Raw genomic sequence first — 15,286 nt, forward strand, 5'->3', positions numbered from 1 at the left:
CTCTTTTGATTACAAGTAGAAAAAATATAGAAAACTGTAATTTAATTGTGTTGCTGACTGATATTTCTTTTATAAGAAACAATTAATCATAAATGAAAAGACTGTCACTGTGATGACACTAACATTAGGAACCTCAGTTTGTAAAATGACATCCTTAAAATACAGATTGGGAGACAGCATTTGTAATGCATAAGATTTACAGAGTGTTTAGTTGTACAATGTATAAAGGATTTCTAAAAAAGTCACTAGAAGTAAGTCAACCCTGTATAAACGTAAGTATAAATACAGGCGAGAGACTTGAATCATCATTTCAAAACTTTGCGTACCCAAATAGTCGATGAACATATGAAAAGATGTTTAATCTCATTCGTCAAGGAAATACATTCACTTTGGAAAATTGGTTGTCTGTGACTACTGACAGTGAACATATGTCTACCATATGACTCAGTTCCAGTCCTAGGTTACATCCAGTAGAAGCACTTACATATGTATAGCAGAGACACGAACAAGAATGTTGACAGCAGCACTAATTATAATGGCCTCAAATTGAAAACAACCTAGATTTTGTCCATCAGCAGGTGAGTGAATAAATACAGGTCATATATTGGCGTAATGGAATGGTATATACTATGTAAACATCAACTTGCCACTTGTACACCAAACCTAGTGGGTCTCACATGCACAATGTTGAATGAAAGAAACAAGATGTGAGAAGTGCAGACTGCATGTTTCCATATACACGGTGCTCAAAAGCAGGTAAAAGTGACAAGATGGAGAGATGCCAGGCAGGCTATTATATTGGAGGTTTGGAATCCCACCGTGGGTTCTGGAGGAATGGTAATAAATTAGTTCATCCATAGTGATTACGTGTGTCCTTTGATTATTCATTATGCTATATACTTAGAATTAATGCACTTCTATTTATGTACATTGTAATTTCATTTACAAAATAAAATCCAAGCACATATCAAGAAGCCATCATGCTGGATCTTTTGGAATAGAGAAAAATCTAAGTAGCAAATACCTTGGCCATAGAAGTCTTTACAGAGTAGTGAGAAAGAGGTGAAAACACATGATTATGATATGCAAGAGAAGAAAATTTATAATAAAATCCAAGAGGAAGTGGCTAGTTCCAATAACAAGGTCAGCTTTAGCTTTATAAAGGCCATCTCTTTTGAGCTGAATTCAGAAAGATAGATAAACTTTATGTAGGTAAAGTAAAGAAGCATTCTTTTCAAAGAAAACCATATGAACAAATAAAAGGTAGGGCTATTTGGAGCATTTCTGAGAATGTCAGGATGTCTAGGGTCAGCATGAGTTTTAATGCAGTTCTGTTTCTTATTAGTTTTGTAGCTAAGAACTATGTAGTCAATTTCCCTCTTTATAATTTTGTAGTAACAAGAGGATAGTCTCACAGGTGAACATTGTAGGGTTAATATAAAGATAAAACAAGTTAATGGAAATGCTTAGACTCTTAATAGGCTCTGTGTAAGTACTTCACCAAGTTTATCTACCATAATCATAATTCAATAATTATTATTACCATTACTGACATTTTCTTTTTTTTTTTTTTTTTTGGTTTTTCTCCGGTACCGGGAACCGAACTCATGACCTTGCACTTGCCAGGCAGGCGCTTTGCCACTGAGCTAAATCCCCAGCCCCTATTACTGATATTTTCAAAGAAACAGTTAATAAGGCTGGGCTAGGTTACCAGTTTTAATCCAGGACAATCTTTCCAAACACAGCTTTTGGAGGAATCAGAGAAGTTGAATCAGTTTGAAACAAATGTTAAGTATCTGCAAGCAAGTTGTATCCAGTTGTATTTTAAAAGTTAGAGCTACAAATGAGATTACTGAAATTTAGAAGTAAATGTCTATTAATATCTAAGATGCATATTCAAGATTTAATATTAGAGAACTTGTTTCTTGAAACCACTGATTGACTATATTTTGAGCTATTGTAAGCTGATAGTTTTGAGAGTACTTCATTGGTTTACCTGGTTAAAAGACCCTCTCATAAAATTGTAAGTATGTCTTAAACAGTGTAAAAAGAGTATTACACACTGAGGCACAGCAGAACACAAAAAAATTAGGAAGCAATCCATTGTTTCTGAGTTGCTCATGATGTTATTCTGTATTACAGATGGCAAAAGGTCTAGAGAAATACCAACTATTCAAGAAGCACTATGTGATCATAAATATATTTATCTATTAATATCTGTTCAGATCATTGCAATGGCTCTGTCTCTAAATAATGAATAAACCCTAGCCTGTTTTCATTATTTTAAAAGACGATCACACCCTTGATAGACCAAACCAAAGAAATTCATGTCTCATAATTGCAGAGGTTGGGAGGTCCACTATTAGTGTGCTAGCAAAGTAAATTTAATGCCCAAGTCCCTTGTCTTCACTTGTAAATCATTACTATACTGTTGTATGCTCAGGATTTCTCCAGAATAGGAAGAAAAGTTGGTTCTTGGGAGAAAAAGTAGAATAGTAGGCCAGTAAGAATGCTATAAATGAGATTTAAGACAGCATTCTCAACAGCTATCTGACCATTCTTTTCCTTGTCCTTAATATTGGGTTATGGCCAAGGTCATTGTCTAGATTACAATTAAGTGGTGATAAATATTATTTCTTTTGTTTTTATTTTAGTTGATACAGCAATGTATAGTCTACAATTTAAAAAACCTCAATGTAACTTATTGTCACTAAAACGAAAGTATATGGATGAACCTTTTAAATTTGGAATGTCTTTAATGTATAAACCTCTTACAAATAAAGAACTTTGGACAAAAACCAACAGAATGGAATCCATTGATTCCCATATTTGTCTTTATAAAAACATCCAGTCGATGTAATTGACAGGAAGAATTAATTTTTGTCCCCATTGTCATGTTTCCACTTAGAAAATCCTACATTAACATGACATTTTCATTTTTATTTACATAGAAAATTGTTCCTAAGGGATACATATTCCAGAGTCTCAGAAAACAGAGATACTGGAAGAAACTTTCAATTTCTATCCTCAAACTCTTTCTCTTAGGACGGTTCCCCCAATAATACATTCATGGTACTTTTGCAAGTGTGCTGTGTATTTCCCTGAGCAATGACACTTGCTGCAAAAGTTCATGCCAAACAAAGCATTTAGAGAATGAGAATTAAGTAATATTACAAGGAGAACATGCTTAGCAGTTGAGGGTTGTTTGTAGCCCTTCCAAATAATTTTTAAAATAATCATATTATTGCAAACGATGAGATCCCTGGTGTAGGTTCATCTAGATGAGACTGCAGTGGCTCTGAGATGTCTCAGGTGTTCACATTTCGATTCTACAGCAGATTTCCTGGGAAAATTATGATCTACAACAAAACCCAAAATGTGTTTCTTTGGGCTATGCTCAGGGATTGCATTGGTCTTGCGGGCAGCATGGGGATCAGGAGTTGTAGCTCTCCAGCAATCTTGATACATAGCCTGAATCTAGAGCCACTGTACTAACACAAAAGATAAATGACTATGTCAGTGATGGGGAATCCAAAAGCATTACCACTACCTCTCCAAACAACATGAGGATGCAAGCTTCAAGGTGCTCGGGATGGTGACCACTTCCCTTGTTCCTGAGATCTGGTTATTTGGAACTTGCACATAGCAATTATTTCTGGCTGATGTTGGGTGAGTCAAGAGAGGAGGAAGAACCATGGAATGTTTTAACTTTTCCTTCCTCTGTTTGTTTGTTTCATGAAGCTGTCAGGTAGAAAGAAGGTCTTAGCTATGTCTCTGTCCTGTAGCTCAGGAAAATACCTTGCTGAATGCTTTTTTGCCTAGAGGGACCACAGGCACAGTGGTAGATTTTGCAGAAAAGCATTAGGTCCATTGGGTCAGCTATGGCTAATGGAAAATGTGAAGGATGGTGACTTTAGCTAGGAAGACAGAAGGTGTCCCATTCACACAGAGGGCTGACTTAAGAACTTGGCCCCAGTTCATTCTTACTTGGTTGCATTGCCCTCACAGGAAATGCTCAGATTCATTTCTAGCCTGCCTGTGAACAATTTTTGTCCTCTTTATAAAACAAATATGCAAAGCCTACTGGAGATAAACAATGAGATTGTAACAAGTAAGATATCCGGATTAAGAACCCAAGCTCAGAAGTCCCGGGTTTACAAAAAGCTCTTCCTGACTTCATGGGATTCTGATTTTAGGGAGAGTTGTCATGGTTTTCCAAAGAGATCCAGTACAAAATCCTCCACATGCTTAATTTTGTTTTTCAGACAGCTGAGACTTAGTGTTAAGCAAAGAACAATTGGTGTGGCCAGTTCCGTGGGTAACAAAACTAAATTGCCCTAGGAAGTCTGCAGAATTATCTCTTGCTTTAGGAATATAAATCTGACTTTAATTAACTTAGAAGGCCTTATTGTCAACCTTTGTTCAGCCCAAAGCCCTATGGTTTTTCTCTTGTGATTTTCTGCAGTGCAAGATTGGCCCAAGTCAAACACTTTCCATGGGAGTATAATTATGTCTTGCAAACGGTTCTCAACAACCAGCACATCCAAATATTCTAGTTGTCTTATAAGGTTCACATAGAATAAAATCACATTTATTTATGCTGCTGACCTTTTCTTCCTTCAGTAATTTTTAAATCCTGCTTTCCCTCCTCCACCTACCTCCATATCACTATCGGAATAATTCCAAAATAATCTATCTGAAGAAATGTTTAGGTAGTTTGATTAGCCTACATAAGCTGTAACAATTACCATAGCAATTCTTAAGTATGGAAGAGCAAGTGATTCATTCATTTGATTTGCTTTCTCATTTTCATTAAGCCTTCCTGAATTCTTTTTGGTAGTTGTTTTTATTACGCAGTTTATATGCTCTGCTTCTGAGGCAAAAAGCAATTTCTAAAATGATACAATGCATTTCTTTTGTGTCACTGAACAATTTAGTGTTTATAAAAGTTATAATTCTGAACAGCAGTAAGGGGTCTGGGTTTTCATATTTTGAAAACGGTATTTTTTTCATATAATGGATTTCTTGCAAGGCACATGAAGAAACGTATAAGGCAAATGCAGTCACAGGCCCTAGGGATAGAGGTGTCTTGAGCCCAGGAGAAAGTCTAAGGAAACCATTTATATTAGAGACTTAGCCTGACTAAAGCTAAGTGCGTGATACTGGGCAATGTATTTCAGCTTTCTGAAAGTGTTTCCTTTTTTAAGTTAAAGTAATAACACCTATACTGTTGGTACTGCAGAAGTGTTGAATAACCACTTGCTATCTACTGCAGCCACCTTTTCTTAAGCATTGCTATTGTCAAGCACTATTCAGTATGCTTTATGGGTAACCTTGTAAATGTTTTTTTCTACAGATGAAGTAATTGAGGTGAAAGAACAGAAAGTATAAGTAAGTGACCCAACATTTCAGAGTACAGCCAGATTCTAATCTAGGGTTATCATTGAATTGGTCAGCAATTTTAGACAGTGTTATTAATATACAATGAAAGTTGTATATTGATCCTAGTTTACCTCAAGTCTTCAAAATCTATTTCCCCCTTTATGGTCTCTCTCTTACACACACACACACACACACACACACACACCTTTGCTGATTTAAAATAAACTGACTTCAAGATATGTTTGCATGAAGCAAGGTGAATAAGAAAGGCATTTTCTGGCAACTTACCATTTCTTTTATATTGCAAATTTAAAAACTACAAGGAATTCATCTCCACTGTTTTAGTTTCTCATTTTTTTCCAGAGAAGTGGATCCTAGCTGGCTAAAAGCTTTCTGAATGACTATGTTCCCATTCAAGGTGGGTGAATGGCATGCTCACGAAGCTCAGAAATGTTTTGGTTGCAGCGGCAGTGGGAAGGTAACCACGTATTCTCCGTTCTTCAGGTGAACTTTTGTCCCTGAGTCGTGGGACAAACGCAGAGGTTCTGATAGAGTATCTCCCTCTGCCCTCTCCTCTCTTGGGCTGCATGGTGCTTCATTGCTGCGAGACAGATACATCCTGGTGGTTTTTTTTTTTTTTTGGTTTTTTTTTCTCCGGTACCGGGAACCGAACTCACGACCTTGCGCTTGCCAGGCAGGCGCTTTGCCGCTGAGCTAAATCCCCAGCCCCACATCCTGATGTTATCTTTAAGGACTTGTAGAAACTCACAATCCTCCAAAAACACACCAAGTGAATCAAAACTAGTGCTTTAGTTTTGCTTTTTTGTGGGGCTTGAGATCGAATCTAGTGCCTTGCTTGTGACAAGCAAACACTGAGACACACCTCAGTCCTAGACTAGTGATTCATCTTTTTCTATCCTGCTGATATGTGGCAATGAATGTTTGATGACTGTTTGGGCGGTCACAACTGCGGACTGTGTTTCTGAACACTACACTGTACAGGAAAACACACCACAACCGTGTCATTTGGCCAAAATATCCATAGTGCCCTTGGTGAGGAAGCTTGACCTAGAACACCTGTAATATGATGTTTAAAGGTCACAGCTTTAGGAAAGGAGCGTTAGATTACAGCGGGCACTTTGACAAGCAGCTCTTTACGTGGATACCTGGACACTGAAAGTAAAAACGACAATGTGTTTCCACTCCACACCTAGTCAGAGTGATAAAATGCAAAGGTAAGAGCATACGAAGACTTGGCAAACAATGTAGCCAAACAAGCCTTCACATAAACTGGTGGTAAATAAATTGATAAAACTGCTATGAAAAACTATCGGATAGTATATAACAAAGCTGATTCTATGACCTAGTAGTTCCACTCTTAAATCTGTGACCTCAGAAATTTCTACATGTGTTTACCAACACTATGCTCTAGAATATTCACAGGAACACTATAAGAAGTAGTCAAATGTTGGAAACAGTTCAAATGCTCTTCAATTCAAAATGGGTGAATAAATTGTGTTACAGCCACATAATTATACATGATAGTGCAAGAGAAAAAGCTTACAACTCTATATAATGAGATGAATACATCTCAGAAAAATAAAGTTGAGTGAAAGAAGGCAAATAGTAAAAAAATATATATTGGGATTCTATTCTTATAAAGTAGGAAGTAGAAAAGGACTAACCCATTCTATTAGAAGTCAGAATAGTGGTTATTTTTTGTTGAATAGAAATAAATGGGAAGAACCCCAGGAAGATGTTTGTGGCCTGGGAATTTTCTCTTTCTTGTTGCGGATGCTGATTACACAGGTGTGTCCACTTTGAAAATTCGTGGGACTATATGCTTTCAATATGTTCACTTGTTCTAAATGTGTGCTAGTTTTCAATAAAACTTTTTAAATGTGCATCTGGTGTTCTGGAACATAGCATGGGATACTTGTATTAATTCTTTCCCATGAATTTTAATATACATTAGTCCAATGACACCTTAAAAGACTCAGCATTTAGCAGGGAAGAAAGCAGGGTGGGAGCAGAAATCTGGCTCCCAGCAGGTCTGGCTGAGCAAAAGGAAGGCAAGGTCGCAGGTGAAACAGTTTTCTGACAGAATGTAACTGAGTAAAAGAATAATCACGGAGGAGGTGCAGAGGCAGCACTTAAGAAAGGCACAGGTTACTGCAGATTAGAAAGGACCCAGAACAGCTGGTATCCCCTGCAGTATCATGGGTAGGGAGGAGGTTTCAGGCAGGGGATTGATTGCTAACAAGAAAGTGTCAAAAGTGTATTTTGAAATACTGTATTTCTGTGCTAAACTGCATTTTTGAGTTTATCATTTCTTATCTGGCTTTATTCTCTCTCTCTCTCTCTCTCTCTCTCTCTCTCTCTCCAGTTCCAATGCATTTTATTTTGTTAATCCCTAGGAGACAAATGACAAATGTATGGTGATTGCTCTGTTTTGAATAGCCGGCTACCTGACTTGAGAAATTCCTTTACCTTCTCCCTACTTCAATTTTTCTTATCCTAAAAGGAGGATTCACGCAAAATTACAAATGGTAAAGCTCTCTCTGTGAGACATTATTATACTGGTTAAGTTCTACTACCACCAACTCTAGAAAACTGATTTTAATGTGAAATCATGGAATCTCAAGCAAAACTTTCCAAATTTCCCCCTTTATAGCTCTCCACTGAAAAATGATTTTCTTTCAGTTCTTTTTGCCCACTCCCCTGATGGATCCCTGCTACGGGAGAGCTTTCTGGGAGTTCGTAAGTGATGGGTAGCTCTAGAGAGAGGCAGCTTGCCTGGAAAGCAAGAGGGCACACAGTGTACACTCTGTAACATCAGTGTTAGTACTGGCGCTGGATAGAGTTTGTCATGTTAACCCTAGAGAAAGGCCCCGCTGTTGAAGGCCAGTGTAGGCAAATAACATATTTTAAATGTTGTGCAGCATATGGAAATTTCTATTACTCCAAACATTTGGTTTGGTTCTGTGCCTGTTCAATATATTGCACATTTCTAAATTAAGTGTCCTTTAAATGGAGTACAGTTATGATTCATGTCCCTGTATCCTTGTGGGTGGAGGGCCCAAGGTAGGTGTGTTGGACCTTTGCTTTTCACAGCCACACGCATAGATCCCAATCCCCGAGTTCAATTTCGTATGCAAGATCCAGAGATAAGCTGCTGGAAGAAGCTGGGACGCAAGCTATGTGTATAGTATTTTGAACTTATAAACCCTGGTCCTTCTGCACCCAAGAGAAAGATAGAACTGTAGCTAACAGCTCTGTCTCCTCTGCCAATGTTCATTTTCTAAATTTATGAGACTAATCTTCTGGTGGAAAGAACTGGGGATGGGCCATTTCTGCCACTTCTCCGTCAATATCTTCATGTAAAATAGAGCCTACTCAAAGTTTAAAATTGTTATTTTAATCTGTTTTTGAAAGCATTCATTGTATTCATTTTCCAAGTTAAAGGTAATATTTAGAAAATTGAAAGGTAAAAAGTGTAATACAAAATATAAAATATTTCCTATAAGATGACAGGCATAGGAGAGGTCTTTATACTGTTTTGCCTATTTCTGGGACAGGATGGAAATTTTCCATCATAAAAATGACTCAAACTGACTACATAGATTTGATCACTATCAACATTTTTGTGTAATTTTATTAAACCTTTTCCATATCACTGTTTAATTTGGTAAAATATTAATTTTGGTACATCTCTTGACTACATGTTTCAATTGCCCGATAAAACCTGGCAAAACTTGGGCTGGACCTATTGCACCTTATAGACAGGAGATAATATCAACTTTCAGGAGGAATTGGCTTTAAATACCAAATAGCAAATAAATTTAAAACTACCCAGAATAATAAAATATTTCAGTGTTATAACCAACCATAAGCATCTAGCCCAAGATCTGGTGGACATTAATGAATGAGAAATATTCAGATACAGCCTTATTAATAAAATCCTTTGACTTAAATATTTGGAGTTTCAGAATGATTCCTAAGCAGCCTGTAACAAGACATAAGTTTAGTTCTCTAACCAAGTAAATTTTTCTCTTTAGTTTTACTTTTCCTTTATTAATACACAATAGCTAAACAGCATGGTGTTGGAGTAAAATCAGGTAGAGTAACAAAATAGAGTTTAGAAATTACCCTACACATGTATTTATTTGTTTATTTTTGGAGACAGGGCCTCGCTATGCAGTTCAGGCTGTCCTGAGTTCATTTTGTATCCCAGGCTGGCCTCGAGCTCACAGCTATCCTCCTGCCTCAGCCTCCTGAGTGCTGGGACTATAGGAATGTGACACCACCCCTGGCACCCTATACATTTACAGCCAGTTGATTTTCAGAAAATATCAAGACGATGTGAAGAATATCTATAATGAGTAAAAGACAGTCTCTTCAATAAATAGTGCAGGTAAAACTAGATATCCATATGCAAAGGAACAAAATTAGACTTCTGGGCTTTGGATTTAGCTCAGCGGCAGAAGCACCTACCTGGCAAGCGCAAGGTCGTGAGTTCGGTTCCCCGTACCGGAGAAAAAACAAAAACAAAATCAAACAAACAAACAAACAAAAAAAAGAAATTAGACTTCTACTTCTCACAACATACACAATTAACTCAAAATAGATTATTTACTTGAATGTAATACCTGAATGAATGAAGGCAGTAGACAAAAACAGGAAATGCTTTAAGACACTGACTGGGGCAAAGATTTTCTAGATATGAACCCGAAACCACAGGCAGCAAAAGCAAAAGTTAACAAGTGGTATTATATCAACCTAAAAAGCTTTTGGTCTCAGTAAGGGAAACAGTCAAAAGGCTAAGATTCAACCTAAAAATGGAGGATACTGTTTGCAAACTCCTTTGGGTAAGTTCTAAACTTTGAAGACTGTCAAAGACGACAGCTATTAATTCTGCCTTTGCTGTTCTATAAATGAAAAACTATTTGTTGAGAAAGTCCACATCCTTATCAGGCTATATGCCTTACTTCATATGCAAAATTCCACTCAGTACCCAGATTTGAATCACTGAAAAAAGCAAACATGCTAATCTGACTTGCTATTTGTACAGCAAAACACAACAGAAATCAAACTACACTTTTCTAATAACTGGAAAAAAGAACTTAGCCTCAGCAAAACCCTTATTCAAAACCAAAGGAACTGCCAGTCGTGTGGAATTAACCACTGGGTTGGTAAATAGTGTCAGTGGCAGTGTAGAGCAGTAGTAACACCGCCTCATGTCAAACAATAGCAGTGACAATGTATCTGCTGTCCTGGTCACAAATAGACTTGGGGTTGCAGGCTTGGAAAATTCCATCTGGTCATAAGGGTCACATGGCTTGCCTCTTCCACAATCCATTTATGCCAAAAAAAGAACGTGTCTGTCTTCTTGGACAGTAGGTGATTCAGCTGAGGGAAGAAATGGTGCTCAGATTATTAAAAGAATGGTCTGATATAGTATGAAAAAGAATGCGCTTCTCTCTCTCTCTCTCTCTCTCTCTCTCTCTCTCTCTCTCTCTCTCTCTCTCTCTCTCTGTGCTTGTGGTGCTGGGAGCTGAACCCAGGGGCTTGCTCACTCCAGTCAAAGGTTATACCATCAAATTCCATCCTTAGCCCTTCATAATTATTTTTTGTCTGATCATTTTACTTTAAGCCAAAGCCCTGTAAGTTGCCCAGGCTGGCTCTAAATTTGTAGAGCTGCATCTCTGATGTCCCTGGTTTCCTTCAAAGAACCAAGCTAGCCTACTCATTCTCTTCTGCAATTTCTTTCCATTCTAATATGCTCTCTCTGGGAAAACTGTCCTTTAGGCCAGCTCCATTCTCTAAGCTTAGAATCAGAGGTCTACGGGAGAGAGTATGGAGGCATCCCTCAGTCACAACTTATTTTCCTGCCCCATTGGCCCAGGTAAAATTTTGGTGGCTCCCAACTCCTAGATGACCTAGAACTCAGTTTTCTATCTGTGACATGGAGCTGGTAACAATATTTATATCATGTCATCTTTGTAATAAATAACTTAGTCAATACATGTGTTGCACTCAGAAAAATGTCTGACATGTAGAAAATAATCAGTGTGATTAGTTCATATTAAACTTCCCACTTCTTAAGGAAAGAATCCTTCTTAGACACTTCATGTAGCTTACAACTGTGAGGGCAATAGTTAGCAGTATCTTAGAGATATTTTATTGCACAAACCAGGCATCCTAACCTCAACTCTCCTCTCTCATGCTATATAAAATACTATTGAATCACAATATCTTAAAAGCAGAAGGGATAAAGTTATTGTCTATGTGTTCACTCTACCTTTACTTATTTTCAGGCTTTTTTAAAAGTTATTTTGTGACTTATCCCTTAAAGTAACTTCAATGCTGGTATTTTGAAATATCAGAATTAACCACAGAAGCGCCCATTTGTGACAGTCTTCAGACTTCTTAAAACATACTCCAGAGGCAACGACTTCTTTTACTTTTTTGCCAGTTAGGAGACAGGACCGACAATGCAAAAGTGAATTTCATACTATTTTAGGCCTTTCGAATTCACAGTTCAAAGACAGAGGTTTTAATGAGCTGAAGTTCCAGATATCACAAGAAAACTCAAAGGTCAAAAAAAAAAAATACAGTGGTATTCACATGAGGAAATACCCAACACACGCACACATGCACAGTATAGGTCACTGTGATTTCAGATAGTTTCATTCCTAAGAGGAAACCTTACTGGCCCGTTTCTAATACAGTGTCCCCCAGGGCTTCTGTCCTGATGGATCCACCACTGGAAAGTAGAGCAAATAATATAAATCCCTAATTCCTTGATTACTCAATAATGAAGGAAAAATAAACACTAATTTCCCTTTAAAAATTTGTGCTCAATTTGCATGGTGGTGCATGGCTGTAATCTCAGCACTCAGCACTTAGGAGGCTGAGGCGGGAGGATTGCTATAGGCTGCAAAGTGAGTTCAAGGCCGCCCTAAACTGCACAGTAAGACCCAGCCTCAAAAGAAAAAAGAAAAAGTGCTCCAAAAATCACTCAGTCCTTTCCCTTTCCAGGAAATTCACATGGAGACGTGAAAGGTTTGGCGCTCGCGTAGGTATAGAAGATTTTGCCATGAGCAGCATATTGATCAAAGTCCTCAGGAGAGTGCTCAAATATTTACTCAGAGCACTTCACGGAGAGGTGCCCACGGGTGCTCAGGGGTGGCCGCTGGTACTCTTGGCACGAACTACATTTCCTCTACTCTAAGGCACCATTCATTCGTGCCTGGGGCTTCCTCGTACGGCTTCCCTCTCCCTCTCCAGCGCCTCTGAGGAAGATGTTTTATGAACTGTGTGCTTGACTATTTTGTGCTCACGGCAAGAATGTTGTTTTCCTAAAAGCGAGAATGAAAGCAGAAACTTCAGGAACCTGGGTCTTTAGCCTCAGGAATGCAGCTGCTCAGACACTGTCTTGGGAGGAGACTAAAGGTGAGACTGTGTCACACCTGGAGACAGATGTTTCTTTGTCATGCACAGCACCATTCTTGCTCCCTTTCCCTCATGCTTTCCTAGGTCTCTTCTCCGCATAAATATCTACAAACGTGAATGCAAATATAAGCCTAGCTCCTGCCTTGGTGTCCCTAATGTTTGATGTGAACTTGGTCAAATCATGACCATCTTTTAACCTCTGTTTCCTGTTCTTAACTCATGCTATCATGAGCACAGGTACGTCCATGCTGCTGCAGTTACACAAACAGGTATCAATATACGCATTTCATGTTCTTCGATGAGTTCATGTTTGTAAGCTTTTGTGGCTTTACTAGCACACGTTTGCAGTACATAACGATTACGTTTTCATGTGGAGAAGGCACATGTGCACAACACACCTCAGTTTCTTTTTTCATCCCCTTCTCTCTCCTTCTTTTGGATTCAGGACCAAGCTGTCCACCAAAAATCATCACTTTCAGATAAAATCTCCATTGCTTTATTTTTCTAAGAATTAAATATAAATATCATAAATGTGAACAGTAAAGCAATTTCACTGTTCTGTGCTCCTAGTTTGAGGCTAGGTAAATCCCCCTAAGTTTATTTTAAAAATCATAACAGGACTTTTTCTTTTACTTTTTGTTTTCTTTTTGGTTTGAGGATCCTAACTATTATGCAGTTTTGGTTTTTCATCCATTTAAAATAAATTCTCCTTTCTGAATGACTGTGTTACTATATAAAATGTATGACATGCTCATTTTATTCTTATAGTCACGTAATATACAATAGGTACAATAGGTATAGTCACGTAATATACAATAGGTACATTTTTTCCTGATTGATTCTAACAGAGTTTCTTTATAAAATACATTTGTTCCTGGTTACAATTAAACATAAATGTGTAAAATATATTCCTTCTGGTTACAATTAAGTGCTTTTTCCCTTTTCAAATCATCAGAAATTGAAGTAATTGCTTCAAAATTGTGAGATGTAGGTTTCATCCAGTCCTCAGCACATTTATGTATTCTCTCTGTTTCATATCAAATTCCTTATCAATCAGCAAAGGCAAAATACCTTTGGCATTGAAAATGTTTTCAAAGTCTTCTCCCCCTTTTTTGACACAAAAATTTCACCAAGTAAATCAATCCTACCTGGGAGTTCTGACTGGACAGGGACAGGGGAAGGGAGGAAGATGTGAGCCTTGAGCACATTCCTCCTCCTCCTCACAAGGAAGTCTGGAATTGACCTCTGAAGACCTCCCATGCTATGTGGACCATAGTTTGAGAAGACATGACATATTGCGTGTATGGGTGTGGTGTGTGTGTGTGTGTATCCATTGTGTATCTTAAATTCAAATCAACTGATGTTCTGTAGTTTTATTTGCTGATTCCAGCAACTCTACTTGCAGAATACTTTCTGGTAATGAAAATAAAATCTTAGTGAAGTATGAGAAGATTCCTCCATAGCAGTGTTGATGCACTTTTTTGATAAGTGATATCTTTTCCATTTTTAGTTCTATAACCAATAAAATAAGTATAATAATTTATTGGTTTTAGGCTCTGAATATCAAATTCAGGGTCTCACACATGCTAGGAGGTATAAGAATTAAGGCCCTAACTATGTCAGTAGCTATTCTAAGAAAAAAAAAAATTAGATATTAGTCTCAGGGTTCAAACTGCTTAAAGTTCAGCTAAGCATTGCCATGCAGGTCTGTATTCCCAACAGTCTTGGAGGCTGAGGCAGGAACATCAAATTTAGTACCTCGCCTGAACAACTTAGGGACATTCTGCCTCAAAATAAAAAAGTCTGGGGATATAGGTAAGTCTGGGGACATTCTGCCTCAAAATAAAAAAGTCTGGGGATATAGGTCAGTGCAAAGGTCCTGGTTTCATTTTGAGAGATGAAAAATAGCTTAAAGTTGTTATTTTTGTTGTTGCTTGAATTCAATTAAATAGTACTAACTAGTGTCACCATATCAAGACCCATTTATGAAAGTATTACCAGTAAAAAATTCAAAACTCATTCTGTTGTTACTTCTATTGTAGTCTGAATGTAAGTAAGTTAATAGATTTTTAAATGGATTGTTTTTTTCTATAAGTTGCATAAATGAAAAAATAAATACATATAGAAAATAAAAAGAAAAATGTACATTTTGATATATACCATAGCCTAATGAAAGATAAAATATGGCTGGAGATCCATGGTACAGCTATATGGAAAGGACAATTTTAGGTGCTTACTTTCTTTTTTTTCTTTGTTTTTTTTTTTTCCAAAACCAGGAACCGAACTCACAACCTTGCACTTGCCAAGCAGGCACTGTGCTGCTAACCTAAATCCCCAGCCCCTAGGTGCTTACTTTCAGTGAATGTTTTGTTGGGTGGCAATTCTTCTATTGTTCTATGTTTTATTGGAATGTACCTTCTGTTTTCCCATGAACAGATCATCACTTGTA

Source organism: Chinchilla lanigera, unplaced genomic scaffold (genome assembly GCF_000276665.1).
Source record: "Chinchilla lanigera isolate Chin_1 unplaced genomic scaffold, ChiLan1.0 scaffold00077, whole genome shotgun sequence".
Lineage (NCBI taxonomy): Eukaryota > Metazoa > Chordata > Mammalia > Rodentia > Chinchillidae > Chinchilla > Chinchilla lanigera.